This window comes from Ammospiza caudacuta, chromosome 21 (genome assembly GCF_027887145.1).
Source record: "Ammospiza caudacuta isolate bAmmCau1 chromosome 21, bAmmCau1.pri, whole genome shotgun sequence".
NCBI lineage: Eukaryota > Metazoa > Chordata > Aves > Passeriformes > Passerellidae > Ammospiza > Ammospiza caudacuta.
The window spans coordinates 806,722-817,387 of record NC_080613.1 but is presented as its reverse complement, the minus strand read 5'-3'; positions in this window follow the sequence as shown (position 1 = coordinate 817,387).

Sequence of the window (10,666 nt, the reverse complement as noted above, 5' to 3'; positions counted from 1 at the left end):
GCTGTCAGAGTGGGGATCTCCAGCCTGCAGAGCCTGGCAGGTGACCTGGTCCTGTGCATCCTGCTTCTGTCCCATGGTACTCAGGGGATCCTGGGGTGTGCTGGCCTTTTCTCCCGGGCTGCTGGGCCTCCTGCCCCGGCCTCTCCTCCATGGCCATGCTACCAGAAGGGTTTCCAGAGGCCCCAGGGCCCTTGGCAGCCTGCGCTGGGGGCATGGGTTTGCAGAGGCTGTTCCACGTGGCCCCGTGAGCTGCCTGCTCCTGAGGCTGGTTAAGCACAGGGGTGTGCAGCCTCTGTCGGAGCTGTTACAGCCCATCAGGTCAATGATCCATGAACTAAAAAGTCTCTAAGAAAGAGCAATTATTGTCTATCATGTGTCAAAGGCGCCCGTATTGACCCCGAGATGGAGCCATTATGGCCTGTGGAGGCAGCGATCCATGAAGGGTCCGTGGGAGCCGAGCTCTGGACACAGCGAGGTGAGGAGGCAGGGTGGGCTGGGGGACAGCCCCGGGGACGCTGCCATGGGCCCTGCTGTCCCCGCTGCTCCGGGAGGGCACAGGGGTGGCACTGCCATGGCAGCGTCCCCTGCCCGTGTGGCGGTGCCAGCCGTGTGCCAGGGTGGCTTTTGGCACCAGCCTGCAGAGCCAGAGCCGGGCAGCGCTGCGGCACCTGGGCCGGGCAGGTGCGGGAGGGCGGCGGGAGCGGGCACTGCCCACCCTGCCCATCATTGCCCATCCTGCCCAGCGCTGCTCACCCTGCCCGGCTCACCCTGCCCAGCACTGCCAGCCCCGGGCTCAGCCACCTCGCCAGCAGAGTCGTTGGGCTGGGGTTAATCAACATTCATTCATGTTTCCAAGTGTAAATTGAGCATTTGTTTAATTATGTGTAAGCAGCAATACATTCTGGCCATTATCTAAATCACTATTTTATTTCCTGGATGTGGTTTCATAATGCTGGGTTTGTGCTCCAGCCTCTGCATCATTAACAGAGAAGAGTTAATGAATATAAAAGCGTAAAGGCTAATTACACTTTAATTTACAATCATGGTCTCATTTTGGGACCACATGAAATCTGTTTTGAAAACAATTAAAACAACAACAAAAAAAGCCCAGGGAAGGTCTGGAGAGCGGGAGGGTTTTGCACAGAGCGGCGCCGGCGGCCGGCGGGGCCGGGGCTGCCCGGGGCGGGTCCCCGCTGTCCCCTCGGCCCGCGGGGTGGCGGCCCGGGCTGGCAGCGGGACCCCCGGGGCTGCCGCGGGGACCGGGCTGGGCCGTGTAAATTGGAGCCCGAGAAGAGCACAGTTCACTGGAAGGAGACAAAGATTTATTGGGCTGCAGATGTGGAAAGCAAAATTCACCATAGTGCTGACTCCAGCACTTTTGCAGCATTTACCACTCCTGGGGATGCTGTTCTGTGCCTGGTCCTTGGAGGGACGGTGCCTGCAGATGAGCTGGTGGCAGGAGCGGGGCCAGGTGAGGTTTTGTCCCCTCGGGGGTTTTGTGTCAGAGCAGCTCCTGCAGGAGCCCCTGGCTCTGCTGCCACCAGAGGCCAGGGGTGTCCCAGAGCGTCAGAGCACCGTCACAGCTGATGCTGTGTCCAGGCCCAGGGCAGGAACTGTCCCCACTGGCACGGGATGGCCTCTCTGGATCTGGCTGTGGGTTCCAGGTGGGATCTGGGGCTGAGGTGTGGGCTGGGAGGAGAGCAGGGCCCTGGGGAGCAGAACTGGAGCCTCTGCTTGCATGCTTTGCAGTGGGTGAATACCTGTTTGCATTTCCTTTATTCTGATTCCCTCAGCTATGGGATAAAAGCTGTGCTGGGACCAGGAGGGAGCAGTGGCCTCGGCACCAGAGACTTGTTCCCTTCTCTGGGCTGGCTGTCTGCGGCCAGCAGAGGAAATAAATCTCCCTGAGAAAACCACTTTGCTCACACAATTCCAATCCAACAGGGCATGGTGGCATCACTCACTCCTTGTTTTATTCAGATGATGCTCATCATGCTGAGTCCTGCAGCAGCACGATGCCTTTACAGGTGCTCAGAGCTGGGGGCTTGGGGGCCCGGGCACTGCGAGGGCAGCGCTGCCCACCCTGCCAGGGCCCAGCTCGGGCAGGGCTGTGGATGTGTCCCCCAGGCCGGGGCCCTGAGCTGGTGCCCTGCAGAAGTGCTGGAGTCCCCGTGGTTCTGCTCACCCTGCCTCTGGTGAGGACAGGAGGTGTCCCTGGGGGTGGCTCAGGGACATCTGCCCCATGGGATTTACAGGAGCCAGGGGCTCTGTGGGTGCCTCTCCTGCTGCTGGTGAGCTGGGCTGCGACAGGAGAGGCTCCTTCAGCCGCGGGCACCGTGCTGGGCACTGTGGCAGGCCCTGGCTGGAAGGTGGCTCTGGGGCTCTGCTGTCCCCTTTCCCCACGATGGGAGCCCATCCCTGCTCCACCACAGGCACCTGGGAGAGCCCCTCCCTGTCCCTGCCCCTCAGCAGGGCTAACGTGGGAGCTGTGCCACCGCCAGGCTCAGGCAGGTTTGTCACTTGTCACCAACGAGCACACCCAGGGGCTGAGCGGCCGCTAATTGCAACTGCTCACAATCGTGTGGGAATTCCTGTGGGTTAGGCACGGTACCTGCACTAACAGGGATTTCACTTTCAAAAATCCATGGCTACCGAGGGCAGCAGAGGAGGAGCAGCTGCAGTGCCCTGCTGGCACTGGGAGCAGCCAGTGGCACCACAGGGGCCAGACCTTCATCACCTCCTTCATCACCTCCTGAGAAATGCGGTACCCAGCCTGCGGCTGGGGGGATGCCAGGGCTGCTGAGGGCTCCAGGTACCTGGGGGTGTTGGCTCAGGTATGTTGTGTCTCAGGAGGGCTCGGGGCTCACTCGGGGCCCTTTGCAGTGGCACTGGTGGTGGCAGGGCCCAGCTCCCCTTGGCAGCAGCGTGGGGATGCCCCTTGTGCAGGGCATCATCAGCTCCCCACAGCTCCCCTTGGCAGCATTCCCACCTTCCCACTAATCCTTGTCATCCCAAATCCTATCAGCACTGATTTGATATTTACCTCCAAATCGTGGATGAACATGTTGAACATCATCATCTGATGATGATTCCCCATTGACAACTGCTTTTTGAGACCTGTCAGTCAGCCAATTCTTAATCCTTCTAATGTGAGCTCTATTGATATTATATACAGCTAATTTTTTAATCAAAACGTCATGTGCTATTAAATCAAATGCCGAAGAGAAGCCAAAGCACACTACTGCTCCTCAGTTACTTTTATTAGATAAACTTTTAAATTCAAGGAATGAAACCAAATTTTTTGACAAGCCTGGCTTCCCATCCCGCCACGCTGCCGGCTCTGCTTTCGGCCCCGCTGCTGCCTCCTGCAGCCGCTCCAGCTCCTGAGCTTTTCCCGGGATGGACACGACCGGAGGGTGAGCCTGGGGCCCGGGGCTGGGGTGCCAGGGGAGGGCCGGGTGCTGGGAAACTGCACAGTTAAAGTCTTGGTGGGGAAATGGGAATTTTCCTCCTGTGCTGGATGCAGCCTCTGACCTGGAAACGGCGGCCCAGCCTCCCCTGTGCGGCGGGGGCAGGCGGCAAATGCGAGATGACAGCGCAAGAGGCGCCAATCTGGTCACCAGCTGTCCGGCGGGCACGGGGCCGGGCTGGCACTGCCCAGCCACGGAGGCGGTCCGGGGAGGAGGGCAGGGCTGGGCTGGGCAGGTGTGGGCGGGCACACTCTGCCCGTGCCAGGTCCGTGCTGGGCTGGCACCGACCCGCGGGTCCTGCCATGGTGGCCCTGGATGGTCCCTGGTGCAGTTTGGGTGCCCGTGCCACCGAGGCTCAGCTCTGGGGACCCTGCCCAGAGCCAGGTGAGCCAGGCTGCTGACAAACCCCCTGTCTAGAGAGCCACAGTTCCTGCCCTGGTTCATCCAACACAAGGATGCCCAGCTCTGTCCCCTCCAGCTCAAAAACCCTTTGCAAATCTAAATTAATAAGGTTGCACAGCTACAGACACAGGAACATGGGCTGTGTCTTGTCTTTGTCGATCAATGCTTTCTATCATCCCATAAAGCTGATTAAAAAGCAGAGCCTTTCATCTCACCAGGTTCCGCATCCCAACATTATAAATTTGATATTCCAGTCAATGATTGTCAGCGCTGGCGGAGGACACGGAAGCTGGTCAGTATTTGTGGTTTATGATTAATACTGGAGCACTGGGTTTATATGTAATATTGGAGCATGGCTGCAGAGGGCACCAAGGAGGGATTTGGGGTGGTTAGGAATTTATTATCCCTAAAATGTCAAGAGCAAGAGCAAGGCAGTTTGTGTGTCCAGCAGTGCCCATGCCAGAGGGACAGGGGGTGACCAGAGTGACCTGTCACGGTCACCAGCTGTCCCCAGTGGTGGCAGGGCCGGCCGAGGGGTCAGCTCCATCCAGCCCTTGCCCGTGTCCGCAGGGAAGCTGCTCTGAGCAGATGTCTGTGCCCAGCCCCGGACACGGGATGTTGGTCCCTCAGGCTAGGCGGTGACCTGGTTGTGCTGCCAGCTGCTCGGGAGCCGTGGGTGGATGGAGCTGCTCCCGTCTGGAGCCCTGCCGGGGCCTCAGCCCCTCCAGGCTGTGGGCAGGGCTGCGGGGCTGGTCCTGGCCAGCCGTGGGGCAGAAAATGCCACCAGGGCACCCCACAGACTCTGCTGGGCCAGCACAGGAGATTTTGGGGCTTGCTCCAGGAATAAGAGACTTGGCCCCAAAGGAATGTCCTGAGCAGTTTCCCTGGGACAAAACCCCATAGCCTGAGCAGGTCCCCAGTGTCACACAGCCTCATGTCCCGGTGAAGTGCAGGGGAGGGCTGAGGCGGTCACTGGCCCTCCAACAGGAGCAGGGACAGGGACAGGGACAGGGACAGGGGAGCGCGCAGGGACCGGCCGTGGCAGCGGAGGCGCAGCCAGAGCCGGGCCGGAGGCTGCGATCGGCGGCCTCAAGGTGGCACCGTAAGAGAGGGAACGGCGCGGCGGAACAAAGGCACGGCGCAGGGACGCAGAACAGAGCCCAGCACGGAGCATCCAGCCCTGCACAGAGCCCCCAGCCCAGCTCAGAGCCCCCAGCCCCTGGACAGGACAGGGGGGTCCCGATGCCCCGGGCAGGAATGGCAGCACTGGTGAGGAAGATGGGGTCATGGTTGGTGGCAGGATGGGGGGCCTTGGGGCACCCACAGCCCCCGGCCAGCACGGGCAGGACTCTCAGGACCCTCAGGAACCCCAGCCTGGGGCTCTGCACGTCCCGGGGCCATGCCAGTCACAGCTTGCAGGGGACCAGGCTGATATGGGTCAAACCCCCCGAGTCTCCAGGGATTTTGGGGTGATTGTCACGTTTCTGTGTTTCTCCAGGCACAGGAGGTGGATGCTGTGTGTGGTGTGGGGCTGGTGCCCACTGCAGACGATGGCATGGATCCACCCGGGCCTCTGGTGCCAGGCATGATGCTGGCATTCCCAGCTCCCCTCCCCTGTGCAGGGACAGGGATGCTGCTCCTGGGATGCTGCCCAAACCCCGGGTGGGTGTGTGGGGTCCCCCTGCCCGGCGCCCCCACGGGAGGGCCCCTCCTGCTAATTGGAGTGTGCTGAGGAGGAACTGAGCTCTGTCTGCCTTGACACTGAGACCCAAACCTGCTGTCGAACCAAATGGATACACACACCCACATCCACCAGGCTTTTAGTTCAGCAACAAGTGAATCCATCAAAGCCCAGCACCTAATTTAATAGCAATAATGAAAGGTGTGCGTCACTATTAATTTAAGCACTCCAACATTAGCCTTGCACTTAGAAACCAGCAAGGCAAAGCTATTTACAAATGAATGTACCAGGGCAATAAATTGAAAGGACTGGTCTGACCTGCGGTGGCGGCTTTCTTCATTTATACATAGATATATTTCTATAGATGCATTTATTCCCATCTCTTTAGCGAACTCTCCCTAATTAAGTTGAAGTGGCAGTGGAAGTGTGGCAGTAAGTGTGGAAAGAAGCTGCTGAAAACGTATTTAATTCATTATAAATAATCTTTGATACCGTGGGGTTGCGTAAAGGTTTCGGTATCAGAGCAGGACACCGAGGAAGGCCAAGGAGATCATGGGCCCGCGGTGGGAGCGCCTCATGCCGCGGTTTGATGTCCTGGCGGAGCCGCGCCTGCCCCGGGGGCAGTGCGTGCGGCAGCAAGGTGCGTGTCACCCGCATTAAGGGACTTTAATGCGCTCGGAGTCACATTTCTGCACCCGCGCAGAATACATTATCTGCGCGCTGCCTTCACAGGCTGTCACCTCGCGGGGAGGCTGCAGAGTTCCTGGAAACCATTATCAGCCTCTAATGATATTATCAAAATTGGAGCACTCGTGGCGGGGTGGGGGCCGGGGGTTCATCCCTGCTCTGTGAGGGGGCAGCAGGACGGGACTGTGGCTCCGTGGATCCCGCTCTGGGGTCCCGTGGGTGATGTGCCGAGGGGTGCAGAGGCCGTGGGCACCTGTGCGGGCTGTGTTAGGGTTAGGGTTCGGGCACCTGGGCAGGGGCACCTGCCCGTGCCCCGTAAGCTCCGTGCAGGAGCCCGGCCCCAGGGCACGGTGCCCACCACAGCCCCTCCAGGGCGCCCTTCCCATGGCACCGCTGACCCCGAGCGCTGCTCTGCCCTCCCTGGCTGCTGGCACCGCAGAAAAGCAGAGTCGTCTTTTTTGGAGTGTAATCTCCTGCCTGCGACAAGGAGCCGCGCAAACTGATAAATTGCAGATTAAACGAGTGCCACACTCCACTCCAGCCCTGGCTGTTAATTCCCCTGTTGTGCAATTCCCGGCTCTCAGGGCCTGTCAATTCCAGCTAATCGCAGGAGGCACTAAAACACTCTGCCCTGACAGCCCCGGATCGAGGCACCCCTGACTCCCGGCTCAGGTGGATTGCACGCATCACTTATGCACAAATCAGCAATATGCCAGCAGGGAGGAATTATGTCCGATGACAGCCCAGACATGAGGTACATATTGCAGAGCCGGCGAGCCCCAGCCGCCGTGACAGATTGCGGCGCGGGGCTGCGCTGGTGCGGGAGCGAATCCCGCCTGCCCCGGCCCCGAGCGCACCCGGAGCCACCGGCCCCGCGCCCGGGCTGCGGCACGACGGGGCGGCCCCGCAGCCTCTGCCCCTCCTTGGACCATGTCCCCATCCCTGTGCCCGTCCCTGGCCCTGGCCCCATCCCTGTCCCCATCCCTGTCCCTGTCCCCATCCCTGTGCCCCTCCCTGCCCCTGTCCCCATCCCTGTCCCCATCCCTGTGCCCGTCCCTGGCCCTGGCCCCATCCCTGTCCCCATCCCTGTGCCCCTCCCTGGCCCTGTGCCCATCCCTGTCCCCATCCTCATCCCCGTCCCCATCCCTGTGCCCGTTCTTGTCCCAATCCCTGTCAGTGCCACGGCCCAAAGGGGCAAAGGGAAAGGAGGAGAGAACGGGGAGGGATTGGCACCGTGGGCACAGGGAGGGCCCCCCGGGCTGAGGGGTGCCAACACACCCTGCTGTGCCCAGCTGGGGTGGGGACCAGCCCCGCTCAGCCCAGCCCGGCTCTGCTGTAACATTTAACTTGTCGTAGTCTGTGATCCTGAAAAGCTGAAATTAATGACAGCCTTGCAGTTGCTCATTAATAATTGCTTCATTACTGTACGCAGTTGCAGCCTCCTGACAATAATGGGGTTTGCTGGTGTATTTCTAATTATCTGGCATTTCAGCTCCCTAATAGAGTCCCGGTGCTCCCTGACGAGACCTCTCTCCAGCAGGAGCTCGGCCCAGCCCGCTCGGCGCAGCCTGCCTGCTCCTTCGTCTGCAGCTCCTGGGGACGGCTGAGCTGCCCTGGAGGGGCCCACGCAGGACCCGGGGGCACCGAGACCCTCCAGGCCTGGGCTGAGCTCTCCCCATCCCCGTGGCACACCTGGGGCTCTGCTGAGGGCGGATTGGGAGCAGCGACATCGTGAGAGGAGCTGGGAGCTCCAGTGCCCTGAGCAGGTATGTGCCTGTGGCTGGCAGTGCTCAGCGTGCCCACACCATGGCCATCCCCATGGCCACACCACACCCATCCCCACGGCCACACCATGGCTGTCCCCATGGCCATGCCATGGCCATCCCCATGGCCACACCATGGCCATCCCCATGGCCACACCACACCCATTCCCACGGCCACACCATGGCTGTCCCCACGGCCACACCATGGCCGTCCCCTTGGCCACACCATGGCCATCCCCATGGCCACACCACACCCATTCCCACGGCCACACCATGGCCATCCCCATGGCCACACCATGGCCATTCCCATGGCCACACCATGGCCATCCCCACGGCCACACCATGGCTGTCCCCTTGGCCACACCATGGCCATGCCCATGGCCACACCATGGCCACACCATGGCCATCCCCATGGCCACACCATGGCCATGCCCATGGCCACACCATGGCTGTCCCCTTGGCCACACCATGGCCATCCCCATGGCCACACCACACCCATTCCCACGGCCACACCATGGCTGTCCCCTTGGCCACACCATGGCCATCCCCATGGCCACACCATGGCCATCCCCATGGCCACACCACAGCTGTCCCCATGGCCCTGGCACCCCAGCAGCCCTGGCCCTGTCCCTGGGCTGTGCTCCAGCCCGGGTGAGCAGAGCAGGAGGAGGTGCCAGAGCTCGGTGGGTGCTGGGGCTGGGCCAGGCTGTGGCTGTGGCTGTGGAATTCCAGCTGCTGGCAGCAATCCGCCCCGCAGTGGTGGCAGTGGCAGTGGCGGGGGAATCGTGGCCGTGTCCCCACGCTCCCAGCCTGGAAATGACCACTTGTGCCCCATTCCAGCCCTGCCACCAGCTCCCAGCCCATTACAGCACACGCGGGCCCCGCGCTCCCACCTGGGGAGGGGGCTCATTTGTAGTTAAAAATCTATTGTGACTTGTCAGAAAAATGAATAAATGAGCACATTATTTTTTCATTTTGGAGCTCAGCATCTGTTTGTCTAATCAAGAAAGAGAACTGGGAAAGTCAACCAGGGCTGACGCACACATTTTATTTAACTTTTCCTCTGTCAAAGGAGTTTAAATGTGTAATGAACAGGCCATGGTGATTTGAAATATAATCCCATTACTCTGATGAGATTACCCAGGCTGTGAGAGTTCACAAATCATGCTTAGGGTTTTTAGAGTGAACAACACCCTGTTGAGATTTTTTTCCCTTTTTGCATTTAAGCAGAGGTGTGTGGGGAGAATAAAACATGACAGTGCTTAACCCTTCACGCAGAGGAGCAGCAGCATGGGGATGTGCCAGGGCCAGCCCTCCTTGTGCCCAGTTCTTGGTGACCCTGAGCTCTCCATGGTCACGGCAGCGATGCAGGGAGCACACCTGGCCAGGGCACGCTCCTGCTGGCCCAGCTGTGCCCCTGTGCCCTCTGTGTCCCTGTCCTCGTGGCTGTCCTTGTCCCAGTGCTGCTCGGGGTGGCTGTGCTGGCTGTGATTTAAGGGGCATTAATTTCAGCTGCACAGCAGCACCCAGCCCCACCCGCCGCCACAGCAGCGCATTTCCATGGATTCATGGGCCCATTACAAACATGTCTCCATAAATAACTCCCCCCATTAATCTCAGGGCTGCGCCCACGGCTGTGCCATGGGTTTCGCTTGCTTGTCCTCGTGCCAGGTCTCAGCCCCCCCTGAGGGGCAGCTGCAAAACCCAGGGATGCACGAGACCCCTGCCAACCCAAAACCAAAGGTAATTCTGGCTGGAATTGGTGCTTTGGGAGCTCCTGGCAAAGCCCTGCAGAGCCCAGGGAGAGCACCCAGTGCTCTGCCCTTGGGTGCCAGCTCGTGCCAGGGTGTCCCCTGCTCAAAGGTCTCTCTCTGGTGCTCTCCTGTGCTCTGACAAAGCCGAGGAGGTGGAGGGGAATTGTCCCTGTGGACAGGAGCCCTCTGACAGCAGGAGTCAGAGGGAATTGAGGGGATCTCTGGTGCCTGCAGCAGCTGCCTGCGTGCGCAGGGGAGCCGCGCTCTGCTCTCTGGTAGCAGGATGGGGGAACAGCTTGCCTTGCTGACCCAGTTGAATGCCCATCTGACTCAATTACATCTACAGCTACCGGGGAAAGACCAGCCCGCGATGGCTCCGTGCACACTCTGCACCACGAGCCTGATTTAACTCCTTCAGGGGCGCTGGGCACAGAAATGCCTCTGCTGGGGAGGGATGCTCAGCTCCTGGAATGCTGGACATTTCCAGGGTTTAAGGAAGGTTTCCTGTGGGCCATGTATCAAACTGAATCTGACCTTTGGAAGCAAACTGGACAGTGGCTCTTTTGGAGCAAATAAACTCACTTTGGGCTCCAAATCTCCCTGCTCCTCACCCAGCCTTGGAGCAGCCTCTGTCTGTCCATCTCTGCCTGGGTCTCAGGACACCCACACCAGGAGCAGGAAGGTGACTGGCAGGAGGCTGTGAGCACAGCTGGTCTGGGCAAAGGACTCTGCCACAAACGTTATTGAGTTTTTTAGGCTCTCCTGAGAGCAAACCTGCACATGCTGAATCCCTGCTGATAACAAATACATGTGAGGGGGTGGCAACAGCACTATGGCCATGGAAACAGGAGATTGCTGCAGATTATGGTACCAAATAGGCAATTTTTCAGTTCAGTTAAAAAGAATTGA